General features: G+C 38.6%; 1 protein-coding gene across 2 annotated transcripts in view; it reads right to left on the bottom strand.

The window, feature by feature from the left end:
- The window catches only part of LOC139005587 (sucrase-isomaltase, intestinal-like), a 174,710-nt gene that overhangs the window by 98,201 nt on the left and 61,026 nt on the right, over positions 1-15,483 (bottom strand). Inside the window, exons 2-3 of one of the 2 annotated variants that reach the window (XM_070407808.1) lie at positions 15,184-15,270; positions 13,921-14,051 (exon numbers count right to left, since the gene is read on the bottom strand). The gene's annotated coding sequence lies outside the window, so the exon portion shown is untranslated. The remainder of the gene's footprint in view (positions 1-13,920; positions 14,052-15,183; positions 15,271-15,483) is intronic. The other variant, XM_070407809.1, reaches the window with a different exon arrangement.

Here is a 15,483-nt window from a genome sequence, read left to right as displayed (position 1 = left end):
CTAAGTTGATAGGACACAAATATTTATTAAGTAGCTTGGGGAAGGCCACTTAAACTTAATAAGCATAATAATTAGGTTTTCTTTTGGCCTAGATGGCCATAAAAATGTACTGAGACTCTAGTCTGACCAGTGTGGCTCAGTGATTGAGCGTCAACCCAGGAACCAACAGGTCGCTGGTTTGATTCCAGGTAGGGCACATGTCCAGGTTATGAATTAATCCCGTCTCTGGTTTTAAACAATTGAATGCATTTCTGAACATGCATTGACTTAATATTTTTAAATCAATTTTGCAATGTCCTAAGTATAAACATGCACCACTGATTTTGAACTTAATACACTACATTGAGGCTTATTAAAAATGTGAGTTTGGGACTGTTTTATGTATTCAATCAAAAACTGTGTGCACCATTAAACATTTACTTAATCAAATTTTTGAAAGTTGTAAGAAGGCTAAAAATGACTAATCTGTATGTAAGAACTCTAAAATATCATAAATATTAAAGAAACATCTTAGGATACATCAAATACACTACCAGACTAAAGGAAATGCTAAAACAATTAAGAGAGATTATAGGTAGATAGAGAAAAATGATTACAAATTAGAACACCAAAGCACTATATGTAGCACATATAGAACAAAAGTATCAGATTAAAGTATATAAACAAATTTCATAATATGTGTAAACACATACCATAGGAAATGTGTTAGAACTGTGAGTACTACAATGAATTGTCACATTCTCATCACAATAATCAGACCATTTCAAGTGTTTCTCATATTAGAAGAAAACGAATTCTTCTATATTTTTTCAATGCATTAAGTCACAAGGACAGACTTTGACCAATACTTTTACACTAGTCAGAATGGACTTACAAAAACAAAGCAAAAACAAGACAACCATCACTAAATCTCTTTTTCTTAAGGAATCATCACAGTCCAGTATAGGTTACATATAATGCCAGTGTGTGACATATAATAGGCAATGAAATGTGTGTTTAAAGATTGAATGAATTAATAAAAGGAAAGGAGAAAGAAGGGGGGAAGAAAGTCCTGTCAGACTTTGTGCAAACTATTTAACCTACCCCACCTCAGTTCTCCCATCTGTAACAGGGGACAATAGTGACCAACCTCCAACCCAGTGTCTACAGTGATTAAAATGTAATAACATAGGTATGGTATATAACATAAGAACCTGTCATTGTATGTAAGAATTGATTCATGCAATCAGGACAAGCTTGAGGCACAACTCAAATTTTCCTTAGCTGTTCAACTTCTTCCCTTCTCTCTTACTGCTGTTTTTCTCAAGTTTACCTCCCACACTAACAGCACACATGCAGAGTTCCAGTGAATCTACTCTATGTTGGCTTCCAATTAGGAAGAAACTTGTATCACCTGATACTGCCTTCCTCACCAGGTGAAGGAAAATTCAACCAAACAGAATGGAGACAGCATTTGACTTGGGCATGAAAGAAAGATATCAACAGTTAGAGAATGGTGGCAGGGTGGGTTTCTGCTGATTACAGGAGGTACCTGCCAATAGTGTATGGCCAGGCTGACACACATCAGCAAATTAGAATGAGTACTGGATTAAGTACTGGGACGAGGTCCAAATTCTACTCTGCTCCTAACTGTTCTGTGCAATTTTCAGTAGGTTACTTTATCACCTCGGCTTCACATTCCACATATGTAGAATGAGTAGGTTGTCCTGAGTAAGGTTTTGCTATTCTTCAGCTGTATAATTTTATGGAAAAACAAAACTATGATCATTGGGCAGAACTACTCTTTAGGAAATTCTCATTGAACAAGGAGTCTTTTAGAATGACACAGCGGAAGCGCCTTTAGCAATTTTATCTGACATCAAAAAACTGGATTTAACTGTCGTAGTAGGAAAAGGCTTGTGTTAATCAGTTTGGGCTGCTATAATAAATTACCATAGCCTGGGTGGTTTAAACAATAATCATCCATTCCTCACAGTTCTGGAGGCTGGGAAGCCCAAGATCAAGGTGGCAATGGAATCTGTGTCTGATAAGAGCCATTTGCAGATGGCCATCTTCTTGCTGTATCCTCACATGACTGAGAGGGGGGAGAGGGAAGCGGGAGGGGGAGGAAGAAAGAGTACTTGAGATAGAGAGAGTTCTAGTTCTTTCTCTTTTTATAAGGACACTAATCCCATCAAGGCACCCCATCTCCATGACACCATCTAAACCTAACTAATTCCCAAAGGCCCCACTTCCAAATACCATCACATCTAGTAACTGGGGTTTCAACATATAGATTTGGAGGAAAAAATATTTAGTCTATAGCAAGGTACCTTTCAGGTATTCACACAGTTTCCACCTCACAGTTCTTTCAGGATCTTCCTGAGCCCCTTCCAATGGAGCTCACATCTATGACTGAGTGAGAAGAGAGATATAATGCTATTCAGTTCAGTCTAACACAGAATACTGATGGGAAATTCTTGCCCCAAAGCTCCCAGCCAGGTTGGCCAAGGCTTGGCCAGGCCTGCATCACAATTAAACCTCATGCTCTGCCCAATCATGCTTTCTCCCCTCACCTTCCACAAGTGTTCTCCCTAGTAAACATTTTGCACCTCTGATACCATGTTAGTGTCCAATTCCATTAAGCTAATCTGCAATAGTTGAATGAGACAAGCGCAGTTAGAGACAGGAGACCTACCCCTTGCACAAGACAAAGTGACTTAGACATTTGAGTTCCTCCGAAGGAATGCTATATCCCTACTTCTTTTTCTGATCTGAAAGATAGTCTCACTATGGTTTCATGGGACACCAATGATTATGCCCATTTACAAGTCTCACTGAAGACTGTTGATAGCAGCTTCCAGGATTAACCATTCTCAGCATTTGGATACCATCCCATTTTTAAAAAAAAACAACACAATGGCAATTTATTGTATTTGTAACTTTGATTTAAAAATCCTTTGTAGCTCTATAATTGTTGTTATAATATTGCTGCTCTGTCTTTTATTGGACTTTGGTACCAAATTCACCCTGCAATCCGATTTTAGCTGGATTAATCCCTCTCTGCTCTATCAAACTAAGGAACATTTACCATCACTGAAGATAGTAGAGGATATTACTGCCCTCTAGTGGAAATACTGAAGACTATTCTAAGACTATCTCCCAAAGAATGGCATTTTCACAGGTGGGCTCACAAGCAGCATGAGGGGGAAAAAAATAATCCAGAAACTATCCTCATTTCTGGGTCTTGACATTCAGTTGGCTGTATTTGCCTAATTTCTATTTTATCCCCTTCTTTCTTATCTGTATCACAAATTCAGCCATCCTCAAATCTTTAAGTCATTGATCCATCAGGACATGGATCTCACCACCCAATGTATTTAACAATGAAACTTCCAATCTCCTTTTTCAATAAGAAAAGAAGATGCCCTGGCCAGTTTGGCTCAGTGGATAGAGCATCGGCCTGTGGGCCAAAGAGTCCTAGGTTCGATTTTGGTCAAAAGCACATACCTTGGTTGTGGCCTCCTCCCCACCCGGGCAATGATTGGCTGGTGAGGGAGGCAACCAATCGATGTATTTCTTTTACATCGATATTTCTCTTTGTTTTTACTTCTCTCTTCCACTATCTCTAAAAATCAATGGAAAAATATCCTTGGGTGAAGATTAACAACAACAAAAATTTTTTTAAGAAAGGAAGAAAAAAATACATATAGAGATAGCAAAATATTAAAAATAAATTGTATAGACAACCATTTCAACTTTAGTTCTTCAAATGAATTCTATTTTCTTGGATATGCCAAAAGATAAATATTTGAATTGCTATTGCTACCCCCCCCCCCGTATAGTTCCATTAAAATAGGGAATAAGAATAAATCACTTATGTAAATAGTTTGTGTAAATTCTGAGTGCATATATTTTCTTTGTGTGTGGGTGAAACAGCATAAAAGGCCATGCTAATAATTCTATTTTAAAGAATTTCTGCTGACTTTCTGTCATCTTAGTGTAAAGAGAAGACTATTAAGCACTCATCCCTTAAATTAAAAAGAAACCTACAAAAAAGGTCAAATCAGACTACAGACTAAGGAGGCAGATGAACTTGGGTTTCAGCCTTGACTCTAGTTCTTAAACTTCTCTGAGCTTCAATTTCCTCATTTGCAAACTGGGAACAATTGTACTTTAAGGAGTTGTGATGAGGATTGAATGAGATAATGTACGCAGAGCTTAAACCTGCTACATATTAAATGCTGAGACATTTGCTATTATTCTAGTCAACTAAAAAAAGAAAGCATTTATTTTAAGTAAGTCAAAAAGTTCTAACTCTGTTGGGTCTAGGCAAAATTCACCCTATCTGGTTACCTATTAAGATCTCCTAAATAGGTCATTTTTCAAGGAGATCCCTCCACCTGCTCCAGTTCTTTTCCTTTTGAAACCAGTTGTTGTTGTCAAGTCCTGGGGCACATGCCTATTCTCACTTCCAAGCCCCACCTTAAGCTTGACCTCTCAGAAGATTTCCCAGGCCCTTTCCTTGATCTCCCCTCCTCTTCCACATGTACACTTACTTCCAACAATCATACACACTGCTAGTCCATCTCCTTTTAACTGTAAATTGTTTAGAGTGAATATTGTGTCCATCTAGTCATGAATAAATGAATGTAGTTTCCTATTAAGTGAAAACGTTTGCCTAAACCGCTCCTATGTCAATTAGGTGGGAAAAATTTTTTCCAAAGAATTCAAATATGGAACTGAAGAGAACTTGACTTCTGAGTCACTGCACCTCCTCAACCCACAAAGATGAATGAAATAATTTCATCTAAAATAATCAATATAATGAGTTAATCAGCTTGACCAGGTGTAATCCAATCAGAACCTCTTTACTTAAGCTCCTGAGAAAGGCAATCTTATCCTTGGAGATTCTGAGACTTTGTCTCACCAGGTTATGATGATTTGCTTCACTCAAAGAAGGAAACATAGTTATAACATACCAATTTTATCGCACATTTACCTATCTCATGCCTAACTACAATCAACATGTCATATTTCTGTACTCTATCAGTTTGAAGAGCTATATTCTTTAAATAATTATTAGAAATCAAGTTTAAAAATAACTAAATATTTGAAGTAGCCTACTACAATAATAGTAAAAATAAAATCCTCTAAGGCTTCCAAATACTTGAGAGTGTAATTTTTCTTCATTAAAACACTATTGGCCTTTAGACTATCATTATGTCTGATTATATAAATTCAGCTCTTTACTCAAACAATGAATATTTGTACATGACAGATACTGAAATATTAAATGGGGGGTTATGTGATAATTCCTAGCAATCTAGCAATAAAAGAGGTGAGAAAATTTTAAAAGAAAATAAATTGTTCATGGTCTTCCTTCTCTTAGACAAATAGTTTCCTTCAAACCTATTCCTTAGCCCAATTTACATAGCAAATAAAATGTTTTTTTTCCCTGAAATGTCCTTAGTAAACCCCAAAATTTTCCTTGTTTACTTGTCTGTAAAGAAAAATATTATCCAACTTTGGGTAAAACACACTTGATTTTGAAAAGCCTTAAGAGAACAAAGTTACCATTTCTAGAGTATTTTGTATAAGTCAAGTAGGCTAAAAATTTTACAAGTATTATTTGCTTTAATCCCCAGGACAGGATTCAATCAAATATTATTGCTATTCTATTGCTATATTTATTTCACTATCTTAAGGAAGAAAACACTGAAAGACATCAAAAGTTGTAGCTGGACTCAAGTGTGTATGATTTTAAACACTAACGGAGAGCTTCCCAGAGTCAAGCTGTATGCCAAACAACCCACAAATTCTACCAATCCCCAATGATCCGGCAGTAATGTCCATCCCATTTCCCCCCTTTAATGGCCCTCAGCTACTCATTTCCAAACAACAAGGAGTGTATTTCACATTAGTCTGATTTACAGGTTTCAGAAAGAAAGATTCATAAAGTTTTAGGTAGAAATGAAAGCAACCCTCTAAATCTCAGTTCAAAATGATTTTCTGGAGGAGCTTCCATTTAAGATCACCATTTTAAAAAAAACAATTTACAATATACAGGCAAAGACAAAAATTGAAATATAGATTTCCCATCTCCCCCATCTCCTACCTAGAGTTTCTAGACTTCAGAATCAAACATACAGAAGTCATTAAATTTTAGGTAAATAAGAAATAATATTTTAATGTGGATATGTATACACGTTTATACCTATACTAAGGGAATCATTCATTTATATTAAACTCTAATTTAACTGGGAATTCTGTATTTTATTGGGTAACCTATTTCTACTCTACCCCCAGCCTCACATCAACTTGCTCAGCAGAGCTCTCCACCTGTCTGTCATCCGGGTTTCATTCAATAATGAGTCTCACCTAATGACTCTTTTTCCTTTTCCCATCAGTGATAAAGGGGACATTCTGAGGAATATTTACAAATTTATCATGGTCTATTAGTTGACTTAGACAGCAGAACTAATACACGGACAGGGTTGGGAGTCGCTGTATTTCATTGGTAAACACTGGTAAGGAGAAAAACTATTTTTTGTAATATTCAAGTTGAACTTATTTATGTGTTCTACTATCACATCACTACAAATGTAATAAAATAAAGCCAATGTTAATCTAATCAGAAAATAAAGAAAAAAAAGGTTTGGGAAGTTGACTAAGCTACTCATATTTTTTAAAAACAGTCTTTTAAACATAGATTTCAATAGAAGTTTCTAAAAATTTAGTTGTGCCCTGGCTGGTTTCTCAGTGGTTAGAGTGTCGGCTTGCAGACCAAAGAGTCCTGAGTTCAATTCCCTGTCAAGGCCACGTACATTGGTTGCAGGTTCGATCTTGGGCCCTGATCAGGGCTCTAGCGGGAGGCAACCAATTGATCTCTCTCTCTCTCTCTCTCTCTCTCTCACTATGCCTCCTCCCTCCCTTCCACTCTGTCTAAAAATCAATGAAAAAGATATCCTTGGTTGAGGTTTTAAAATGAAATGTAGTTGCAGTGTTGCCCAACTGAAAGATGCGCTTTTATCTTGCAATAGTGAGATGCTCATCCTGTATTTTATCTGGCTTTGTGGAATAACAACACACAAAAACTCATCAAATCCAGATTTTTAAAAAATGACTAAAATTGACATGATTTGTTTATTGAAGAAAAGGTAATTTTGGTTTCAGAAGATAACATCAATATAAATTTAGAGTACTCTCTTAGTGATAAACAATTCTCAAAGGAATCAAATTTCCTAAGTAAATGTCAAGTGTGTTCTCTAAAGCACTATTAATCAAATTATGTAATTAAATGTATGCTGCACTTTGACATATTCGATGTTGGACCATTTTACAAACTGAAGCTCTCCTCCTGAAGAATATGAATGAGTAAATGCAAAGTAGCAAGACCATTTTGATGTAGCTTCATGTAAATGCCCTCAATGTTTTAAAGGAGCACCAGCAGCACATCATTTTTAATGCTTGTATGTGCTGCTCAGTTGAACAGGAATAGGGAGGACCTCGTGAGACCTCCATCAGCTAGTAGGCTAGGAGGTTAAATTAACTACAGCAGGTGTCCTAGTGAGGTTGGGCTGCTATAACAAAATACACTGGGGCCTTGACTTATGAGTGTCCCGACTAATGAGTTTTTCGAGATACGAGCCGTCTCTTGGCCGATTTTTTGCTTTGAGTTGCGAGCTAAAATTTGGGTTACGAGCCAGCTTCAGATACCCCACCGCTAGTTGGCGCAGCGAACCTCACAGTGAACGCCACAACATCAGCCAAGCATCACGTGTCTCACTTGTTCACTTTAAGATTTGACATACGAGTAATTTGAGTTACGAGCTCCGTCATGGGACGAATTAAATTCATAAGTCAAGGCCCCACATATCATAGGTTGGGTGGCTTAAACAACAAACATTCATTTCTCACAGTTCTGGAGGCAGGGGCCTGCAATTGGGGTTCCAGAATGGTCAAGTTCTTGCCGAAGTCCCTCTTCCTGGTTTACAGATCGTCATCTTCTTGCCATGTTCTCACGTAGCAGAGACAGCTAGCTAGCGCTCTGGCCTCTTCTTATAAGAACCCTAACCCTCCTTCACGGGGTCTCTACCCTCATGACTTAATTACATCCCAAAGGCCCCATCTCCAAATTGAGGATTAAGATTTCAGCATATGGATTCGGGGCGGTGGGGGGTGAGTAGGGGAGAAGGGAAGCACACACACATGCAGTCCATAGTAGCAGGTGTTATGAGCATGATCACTTAAAATACTTCAGCACAGACAATGTGGTATTCCTCATGTATTCATTTACGTGACAGTATGGGCGTAGTTTATTGTCTGAATGAGAAAGGTACCCTCCAGGCCTGACCAACTAGCATTTAATGAGAAATATCTGGGCTCCAGAGGTTGCTACTCCAAGCCTTTCTGATATCATTATCTCCAATCAATACCAAAGGCCTGGTAAACTAACATAATGAATGCTAGAAAAAAGGCTGGTGAAGATTTGTGGCCTTTTAATCAGATGACAGATATTCAAAAGAGTTCTCAGTAATGAAATCAAAATACATAAATTGGCTAAAACCATTTATATCTATTTGAACTCTCAAATAAATATGGAAATCTAGTGAGCCTTTCACTTTCTAGAAAGGCTTCCAAAGATTGATTTTATAACAGAACTGGATCCAATCACTTTGTTAAGAGAGTCATACTGCTTGATGTTGATTATAAATCTAACTTCTGCCTTTAAAATACCGTCACATTCACCTTGAGTAAATATTTCATGCTAGGTCTTGTCAGAATACACAAAAGAACAGAGAGCTGGAGATTCGTTAAGCCTATGGAATGAATTGTCTGAGTTGTTTTATGTCTGCTTATTATTAAATGTTTGTTTAGTGGGTGGCTGTAAGCATGACAGCATTTGGTCTGTTTGCTTCCTTTGTAACTTAATAGAGAGGTGGGGAGGTGAAGGGTTTAGTTAACCCTGGCAACCTCTAAATATTGTTAGGTACCATTGTTTACCAAAGAAGATCTCATAGCTGCATTTGACCAAATTGCTTAGGTCAAGGGATAGCAACAGACATGTATACGGATAGGACATGTGGACTAGAATTTCTGGGATACAAGGAGATCCTAATTTAAACTATCAGTTCCGTCTTTTCCCAGAAGGTCTGATTATCTGTCCTTGGATTGTAATCAAAATATCCCCTAGCCTAGTGATGGCGAACCTATGACACCTCTGACACGCGAACTCATTTTTTTGGTTGATTTTTCTTTGTTAAATGGCATTTAAATATATAAAATAAATATCAAAAATATAAATCTTTGTTTTACTATGGTTGCAAATATCAAAAAATTTCTATATGTGACACGGCACCAGAGTTAAGGTAGGGTTTTTCAAAATGCTGACATGCCGGGCTCATAAGGTTCGCCATCACTGCCCTAGCCTCTGCTGGACTTCCCCAATAGCCTAAAAACAGGGAGGAAAAAACCCCATGAAGACTTAAAGTCAGTGTGGATTCAATTTGCCTTAAGTCAGTACATAGTGAGACAACATAGTGAGGGTATGCAAAAGGTTTGCATGAAAAGAATCATCACTCACTGCTTCTATAATCTTTGTTCAGTGTTCTATGAGGTTTTGTCTCCTTTCTTGTTTACTAAGAGTTTGTAAACTCTTTCTGGTAACATTCCTCTGGTAATTTTACATTTCTTTATTAAAGAAGAAGAAGAAAAGAGAATGGGGGAAAAACTTAAAGCTCTCAGTTATCCAACATGAGCAATAAAGCCATACTTAGATGTAAAAAAGCAAAGTGATTATGAAAAAAATTTTGCATTTTCCAGTATTCATCCCCCAAAACATCATTTCACCCCTTAGAGTACTCCCCTGTCCTGTAAGTCCCCTGTAGAGGGTGCAGGGAAAGTACGACTTATAGGGCTATCTGCTCCCTTCAAAAGATAAAATTCTTAAAAGGATAAAATTGGGTAAAGCCAAAAAAATCAAAGCAGCTTTGGAAAGGAATGGAGGCTTCCCAGCCACACTGTAGTCCCAGCCAGGGAGAAGGGAAGGAAGGAGTGCCCTTTGTCTTCCTAACCAAGAACTGAAAGCTGTGCTGAACTCCTCTAGTTCCATCTTCTTTCTGTTTTTCTCAGTGAGAGCTCGGGGAGGGGAAGAGGAGTGTATCATAGCCCCACCATTTTATGGATTCCTGTCACCGTCTTCTCCCAACCCAGAGGCGATCCTTTATCTCCTGAAAAACGCTACATTGAATTATTCTGCTCCACACCCAATTAGCCCCTTGGCATGTCATTCCTAATTTAGAGTCTTTCAATAACTCCTCAAGAATCTGCATAGTCTTAAGAATAAAAGTGTAATTCCTTCATTCAGCACTCCAGGCCTCCCACACTCTGGGCCCTAACTACCACGCTGATCCTGGCCTCTGCTCCATCTAGCCTCCTCCCCCATCAGAACATATTAGCCTTTGGTTCAGCAGAACCACCACAGACACCTAACAATCACATTGATGCACACTCTCTGTCGTCATGCGTGGGTTTGTCTGCTCTGCTTGGAACGCCTTCTTTTTATGATAGCCTTCGGTCATATTTATAACATCTAAGTGACTCTAAGTAATGGAATTTTGATTCTCAGGTCTTGGACATTTGAACTACCTATGAATTCATATTTATGGTTAATATGTAATCACCACAGAGAGCCTCACAATTCCTAGAGTATTGCTGAGCTCTTCCCAATATTCTAAGTTCTCAGATAGCCTTTCTATTTCAGCATCAGGAACACGCTTCCAGGCCATGTTATTGCTCTGACAGGTCTGCCTGTCAGATCCAAGCAGCAGTTGATTTTCAAATTGTTGTGTGAGGACAGGATGATGGAGGAGGGAGGAAGGGAAAGAAAAGTAATCAGACCAAGTACTCAGGGAACAAATTTACCGGGAGGCTTTTCAGGTTATGGTCAAAGTAGCTGAAAATTACCTCAAACTTTCTTAACTATGTTTTATTTCTCCCTTTTGAAATAAAGTTTCCCCATTTTTTTACTTTGAATTTTGCAATATATTTGGAAATACTTTTTTTTAATTTGTTTTTTGTTTTGTTTTTTAGATATATTTTATTGATTTTTTTACAGAGAGGAAGGGGGAGGGATAAAGAGTTAGAAGCATCGATGAAAGAGAAACATAGGTCAGCTGCCTCCTGCACACCCCCTAATGGGGTTGTGCCCACAATCAAGGTACATGCCCTTGACCAGAATTGAACCTGGGAACCTTCAATCTGCAGGCCGATGCTCCATCCACTGAGCCAAACCAGTTAAGGCTGGAAATACTTTTCATGGAAGGTGTAAAGAAATAGCAGTAAAAACATGCTCAAAGTCACTAAACATCCGACAGATGCAAATCAAAACAACAATGAGATATCATCTCACACCTGTCAGAATGGCTATCATCAACAAATCTGCTGGCGAGGATGTGGAGAAAAAGGAAACTCATGCACTGCTGGTGGTAATGCAGACTGATGCAGTCACTGTGGAAGACAGTATGGAGTTTCCTCAAAAAGTTAAAATGGAACTCCCATTTGACCCAGTAATCCCACTTCTAGAAATATATCCCAAGATACCAGAAATACCCATCAGAAAGGATATATGCACCCTATGTTCATAGCAGCACAATTTACCATAGCTAAGATTTGGAAACAGCCCAAGTGCCCATCAGCAGATGTGCGGATTAAAAAACTGTGGTACATCTACACAATGGAATACTATGTCACTATAAAAAAGAAGGAACTTTTACCATTTGCAACAGCATGGATGGAACTGGAGAGCATTATGCTAAGCTAAATAAGCCATTTGGAGAAAGATAAGTATCACATGATCTCACTCATATGTGGGATATAATGATCAACATAATTAGATGAACAAGAATAGATCCAGAAACAAATGGTGGTGGGGGGAAGGGGGGTTAGGGAGCAACCAAAGGACTTGTATGCATGCATATTAGCATAACCAATGGACACAGACACTGGGGTGGTGGGGGCTTGCCTGGGGTGGGAATGACTGGGGCGGGGGGGGTGGGGAGTCAATTGGGATAAAAGAAGACATATGTAAAACTTTAGACAAAAAAAAGAAAGGAAATAGTAGTGAGTGTGTGTGAGTGTGAGTGTGGGTGTGTGCCACTAAATACCTCCCATGCGATTCCTCTTTCTGCTCACTGAATGTTGACATGAGGGCAACTTGAAAGCTAGGTGCTCTCAACCTTGTTACCAGGTTATAATAAAAACAAGTCTCAGACCAGATCCTGTCACATTTATTAAGCCAACATTCCTTGCAAGCAGGAACAAAAACAATTTATATAACTTGTTTTGTAAGCTCATAAAGTCCCAGATCTTTGTCCCTTTACATATTCCAACCCCCACGTTGTGTGTTTTTTCTATTCCAATTTATTTTTATCTCCTTTGACAATATATAATAGGTATGTAGCTCTTGTTGGTTTCTTTTGTTCAAGGGTACAGTTCTATAACACACCATCTGTATATTGTATTGTGTGTTCACCACCCCAAGTCAAGTCTCCTTCCATCACCATTTATCCCCCTTTACCTCTTCTACCTCCCCCACTCCCCTTTCCCTCTGGTAATCATCATGCTGCTGTCTATGTCTATGAATTTTGGGTTTTGGTGTGTGTTTTTTGTGTCTTTTGTTGTTGTTGTTTTTGCTTAATCCTTTCCCACCTAGTCCCCCAGCCCAACTTCCCTCTGACAGTTGTCAGTCTGTTTTCTATTGGTGAGTCTGTTTCTAATTTGTTAGTTATTTTGTTCATTAGATTCCACATAGGAGTGAAATCATAAGGTACTTGTCTTTCACTGACTGACTTATTTCACTTAGCACAATGCTCTCCAAGTCCCACTTTTCATGAGAATTTTATTCAAGGCAGTCACAACAACATTCCAGAGCAGAATTCTTTTTCCCTTAGGGGCAGCATCAGTACCCGGAAATCCTCTACATCAGTGGCTGGACACAGGACCACTCAGAGCTCAAACCTCCTACAGGTCTAGGTTATTAGACTTGCTGGATTACTGCCCTCTGTTTATGCATGTGTATATCTAAAACAGTTCAGCCAATCCTCATAAGCACTTAATTTCATCAATTAGAGCTCATTTGCAACATTTACCTTTCTAATAATCAAGCCATCAATTTCACCAATTAAAAACTCATTTCTGGCATTAGTATGCACATGAGCAAAGCTTCAAATGTCAATCAACTTGCTTGATCAGCTCCTCTAAAGTGTGGCCTTTTCTAATATTATTTTAGCTGATGAATCTTGGACTGAGCCCTCACATTTTGGTGTATGGGATGAAGCTCCAACCAACTGAGTCACTGGCCAGGGCTGGAGCCCTCACATTTTGAATGAGTTTTAGCTTAGCCTAAGTATCCCTAAGTAAACTGCAGGTACCCTGACAGTGATATAACCAAGCCTCAAGATGGAATGTACTAGTAAGTCTGAATTCAGGCTCTGCCATAGATCCTTCTCCAGCACACTGCACTTGGCTTAGCATACTGCTTACAAGGCTATACCACAATTGTGTAATTGCTACTTTCTAACTAGACTGGAAGGAAAGCAAACACTGTGTCTATGGTGTTAGCATTGCTCTTCCCCGGGACCTAACATTACACCTGGCACATTTTTGAATGAAATTTCTGTGAACTGAAATAATACAGGAATGTCCTCCCGAGTAAGGGAGAAAGGAGGGATGTATACACATATCTTTCCCTAAACTGTGCCTTTCCTGTACTTCTTCTTCTTAAATGGGGATACAGTACAAAGGATACCAGTCCGTGGTCTAACCATGGTTAAGTGTTCCCTAAATATTTAATGGAAGAATAGAATGCATTCTGCCTCTATTTTTTGCCTCTATTTTTCTCTCCTTTCACCGTCATTGAAAGAAAGCTTCATTACTCACAGCATACTGAAGCATGCAAAAAACATGATGAGGTGGTGTGGCAATGGCCTGTGGTCTGGAGGTTCTCATTTCCTGTGCTCTGGAGTCTCCATGGCTCCCCTCATGCTCTCAGCACTTCTCCATGCTTTCTACTAAAGAAGCAATTGTCAACAGTGTGCTGCAAGAATTTGTAATACCTAACTATAACATGCAATACCTGACTACTTAGGCAGGGGCTCTGACCTCTTTTCCCTTCTTAGACTGCCAAATAAAAAAGCTAACAACAGCCATCTGGTGTGAATGAATCAAAATTATACCTATTTTTCGGTGTGCCGCAGGATTTTAGCAATTAGTTTATGTGTGCCATGAGATGAACAAGGACGAAAATGGCTGCACTAGAGTAAAAGGCACTTCTCAGTCCCTTGCATGCCATTTGCAGGCCATGGGGAGCAGGTTCAGCCTCAGGGAGGATAGCCTTAGTCTCTCTTCTCCTCAAATCTGCACTCTCACTCCATCGATGTTGGATATAGTGCTGAGCCAAATGCACAAATTCTCCGGCAGGCCTGCCTCCTCCCTCAGGCTCCGCCTGGGAAAATCTGCCCTCATTCCTAGTGTTCCTGACTTACAGTGCCTTTCTGAAGTTTCTACCTCATCAGACTCATTCAAGGTTGGACCCGTCAGAGGGAACAATGCCGACAGGGGGCCTGCCCTCTTGCCCTCACAGTCCACCGCTGGCAAAGGGAAGCTTTTCTATCTCACAATGGCATGCTGGGTTTTTCTTTCCTGTTTCCTTGCTGAGCTCACTTTTTGCCTGGATTCATTTTTGGCATCATCACCTGGGAAAATTTTGAAAAACTGAAGTGGACAAAAGATTGCTGGATGTCTTTCCAGTGGAATGCTGAGCTGAACACTGGCTTGTACCCTTGACTTTGGCTACTCTGCAACGTTGTCAATGGAAGAAAACTGAGATTAGTTAATCTAGTCCTTAGAATTACAAATTAATTTTGACCAGTTTGATTTCTATCCTGTGGACACAATTATTCCAAAGATTGTATTGTATTGTCCTGGAGGTTATTATAAATCTTGCATCCCTTAGCAAATTCATTTCAGCATTTTGATTATCTATGTCTTCAGTTTATCATTTGAGTCAATAGCATCTTACTATTTATCTAAAAAGTAAGTTACACGAGCTAAGAAATTGATAAAGTATTTGAAGTGTGTATTTCATATTTGTATGGGAATTATTTTACCTATTGAAAGTTATATTTTTGCATTATCTCTTACCTTTTGCCACATAAGTCAGCAACCTCAGTGTCAGTTTCTCTTTTCTTCAATCCTCCAAATTCAGTGAGTCACCAAGGCCAAACACACCTGCATGTGTAATATTTTCAGTTATGCTTATGGCCTCTCCATTATCTATTTTCACTACCATATTGTTCATTCTAGCCCTCATTCTCTCAATTTAATTATGTTTATCTCCTCAATTCCAATCTTTCTGTTAAAAATCTAAATTTCTCACTACTGAAGTGATCAATTTAATATGCAAATTAGATTCTACTATTCTGATGCATTAAACACTTCTTT

Source organism: Myotis yumanensis, unplaced genomic scaffold (genome assembly GCF_028538775.1).
Source record: "Myotis yumanensis isolate MYYU_CA2020_CCGP unplaced genomic scaffold, mMyoYum1.0.hap1 SCAF_3, whole genome shotgun sequence".
Lineage (NCBI taxonomy): Eukaryota > Metazoa > Chordata > Mammalia > Chiroptera > Vespertilionidae > Myotis > Myotis yumanensis.
The sequence above is the reverse complement of the archived record's forward strand: the minus strand, read 5'-3'. Positions and strand labels throughout refer to the sequence as shown.